This window comes from Myotis brandtii, unplaced genomic scaffold (genome assembly GCF_000412655.1).
Source record: "Myotis brandtii unplaced genomic scaffold, ASM41265v1 scaffold693, whole genome shotgun sequence".
NCBI lineage: Eukaryota > Metazoa > Chordata > Mammalia > Chiroptera > Vespertilionidae > Myotis > Myotis brandtii.
This window is the reverse complement of record NW_005370710.1, coordinates 2,883,269-2,886,606: the sequence shown is the minus strand read 5'-3', so window position 1 is coordinate 2,886,606 and position 3,338 is coordinate 2,883,269. Positions and strand designations below refer to the sequence as shown.

The following is a 3,338-nucleotide window of genomic DNA, read 5'->3' as shown; positions in this document are numbered from 1 at the left end:
CGCCCTTCCCTCCCCAAGGCCCGGCAAGGCCCTGTGTGCCTCGGAGGGCAGAGGAGGCCTGGAACACTGCACGCGGGGCCCATCGACCCTCGGGGTTTGCCACCCCAGGTTTTGTTTGTTCCGAGCTCCCCTCAACTGTGTGCTGGGCCCACCCCTGCTAAGTTGGGGGGGTAGGTGGGGCCGGACGAGGTGGAGGGAGCCCTCGGGTGTGCTGGGTGCTGCTCTCTCACTAAATGGTCTCTGCTCCTTCGCTGGGTCTCCGGGGCAGAGAGGCAGCCTTTGCCCCAGCGGCTCAGAGCCCGTCACTCCCCACCCCTGGCCTTGCCGTGCCTCCGGGAATGGCACAGCCACCCACCCCTGGACCAGAGGCCTGTGCGCAGCTGCCAGCTCAGGTGGCGGTGGGGGTGCGGGACATGAGGGCCTTGCCTGTGCACCTGGCTGGGGGCCTCGGGGAAGGTTTGGTGGGTACTGGCGGGTGGAGAGGAGGGTAAAACTCAGCCTGGAGGCGGGCGGCTTGCAGTTCCCACGGCTCGCTCCTGCCCTGGCTGCACAGGCCTGCGCCCCAGGACAGAGAGCCCCGCTGCTGCTCTCCTCCGAGGTTCGTCACCCAGCGCCTGCGGTTCCCGAGCACAGAGACGCGGCCCGCGTTCTCGCTGGGCCTGGGCAAGCTCCCAGTGTCTGCAGCTTACCCTATAGCTGGCCCCTTCGGTTTCTCTTAGCTCTGCTGTTCTTTGCTTCTTTTGGAATTTTGACACTGAACTTTTACCGCTAAACATCATGACGGATGTGTCTTTTCCTTGCTAATGTATAGAGTTCTTATTAACTTACTTATTTTAAATCCTCACCTGAGGATGTTTTTTCTCCATTGATTTTTAGAGAGAGTGGGAGGGAGAGGGACAGAGAGAAACCCTGATGTGAGAGAGACACATCGACGGGTTGCCTCCTGCGTGCCCCTGACCAGGGCTGGAGCCTGCAACCGGGTTACGTGCCCTTGACCGGAACCGAACCCGGGACCCTTCAGTCCGCAGGCCGACACTCTGTCCACTGAGCCACACCAGCTAGGGCTACAGTTCTCATTTATTTTCCTTGTCTAAGAGCTTGGCTAACACGCTCGATGTACGACTGAAAACCGGTGATGCTAGAGCGCTTGTATCTTGCTTCCTGCGTACGGAGGGAGCCTGGGTGCCTCTCTGAGGGCGCGGCTGTGGGTTTGGGGCGACAGCCTTTCTCTAGTTCAGGGTGGCCGTCAGTCCTGGTGGACACAGAGTCCTCTTCGTTTATTTTAGAAGCCTGTTCGTGCGCATCATTCCTGCCGCAAACCTCTACTGAGCGCTCGCTGGTCGCCCGGCCTGCCCTCGGCTGCCGGCATAGGAAGGAGACATTGACACAGACCCGGCCCATCAGCAGCTCAGGCCCGTGGAGGAGAGAGGCAAGTAAACAGGCCTTATCCTGGGCCATGTGGCAAGCCTTCGAGCACTATCTGCGTGGCATTTTGCCAGACACCGGGGACAGGTAGTTTTCAGATAAGGCCCTGCTCCCCCGGGACCACAGAGCTCGGTGAGTTCCAAGCAGCTCACACCCCTTGCCCGGCAGTCCCTGCGCAGCAGCTGTGATGCTCAGCCTGCCTTTCTCTGCTGCAGGGGCCCACGGCGCCACGGAGCTCACCCCTGGGAGCAGCCCTGGGCCAGTGCCGGAGGGGTGGGGGGGTGGGCGGACACCCCCCCAGCTTCCTCACCCCTTGGCGGGACAGCCCTGAGGTACGTTCTGTGCCGTCTCTCAACTGATGACCGAGCCTCAATTGCCCACCGAGGGGACCCACTCCAAACACACCTGCTCTGGCTTCATTTCCGCTTCATTTCCTTCCGTCTCACTGTCCCTCTCCCCTCGGGCAGGTGCTGAGATTTTACTCAACCTGCAAGCTGAAGGGTGAGCCTGCCCTCTCCCCAAGGGCGTGCAGAAGACACAAGACTCCCGGCTCAGAAACAGAGATCAGTCTATTGTTCACAGCAGCAGCCATGCGCGGAGGGTCAGCATTTTCTCGCACCGCATCCCCAAACCCCAGTTCCCACAGGGTGACTCAATAAGGGCCAGAGGGTGCTTGTACTTGGAGAGGGTGGCATTACTGAGAGGAACCTGAGCTAAGGGAACCCACATCTTTTATGACAGGCTACAAGCAAACCTGCCCCACCTTTATTAAACTGGACAATAAATAAACTGCCCTTTGCCCTGGAGGCAGACGCCATTTCTGTCTTCTAAGGCTGCTCATTATGATAATCGCCCTTAAAGGACTGTTTGGAACAAGGGCAGTCCGTGCCTCTACCTGCAAGTGAACAGACGTGGGCGAGAACCACGTCTCAGCATTACCTCCCAAATGAGCCGTCCTATTCGGATCCTTGTCCCAGAGTCTGCTTCTGGGGAACCCCCAAGACGGGGAGAGGACACCCAGTGGATTTCTGAGGTGACGCTCCTTTCTCCAGACCTGCCCGGCAAATCATGCAGGGGAGGCTCGGGAAGGAAGAAAGCTTTCCTTTCCCTTAATCCACACTGCTGTGCCGCCCGGGGAGGTGTGCTACAGGACTCCTAAGGCTCATTATCATCCTATGTAATAAAAGGCTAATATGCAAATCAACTGAACAGCGGAACGACCAGTCGCTATGACACGCACTGACCACCGGGGGGCAGACGCTGAACACAGGAGCTGCCCCCTGGTGGTCAGTGCGTTCCCACAGGGGGAGCGCCGCTCAGCCAGAAGCCAGGCTCACAGCTGGTGAGTGCAGTGGCGGTAGCAGCAGCACTAAGGGCTCCCAGACTGCAAAAGGGTGTAGGTCAGGCTGAGGCCCCCCCCCCCCCCCCCGTACTCCCCCCAGTGCACGAATGTTGCACTGGGCCTCTAGTGTTTTAATATTTAGTCCATCTTGAAGTTACGGCCATTGCCTGTGTGAGGAAGACATTGGACTTTATTTTTTTCCAGATTGTTCCAGTGTCATTTGCTGGGACTTGTGCCTGGGCTGTCAATACTCTTCTACGCTGCCTGGGGCCTGCTCTGGGGAATGCATCGCAAACACACAATCAATTCACAGTAAATGGGCCAAAGAACTCGCGGGCATCCCCATCCCCGGGGAGGTGACACTCCGCGCTGGCGCGGCGTCAGACAAACCCCAACACGCACTTGTGATGACACCAGGGCCATGCGGAGAAGCTGTGAGCTCGCCTCAAAGTTCCCAGAGGATTTGAATGTGAACTGAGAAGGTTTATTTCTTTTTTTTTTTTAAATATATTTTATTGATTTTTTACAGAGAGGAAGGGAGAGGGATAGAGAGTCAGAAACATCGATGAGA

At 57.9% G+C, this 3,338-nt stretch overlaps 1 long non-coding RNA gene across 1 annotated transcript; it reads left to right on the top strand.

Annotated features, from left to right (window-relative positions):
• Positions 1-1,892: 1,892 nt before the first annotated feature.
• On the top strand, positions 1,893-3,259 carry LOC106724018. Its single transcript, XR_001359768.1, has 2 exons — positions 1,893-2,026; positions 2,972-3,259. It is a non-coding gene; the product is annotated as an uncharacterized LOC106724018 (long non-coding RNA).
• Positions 3,260-3,338: the final 79 nt, after the last annotated feature.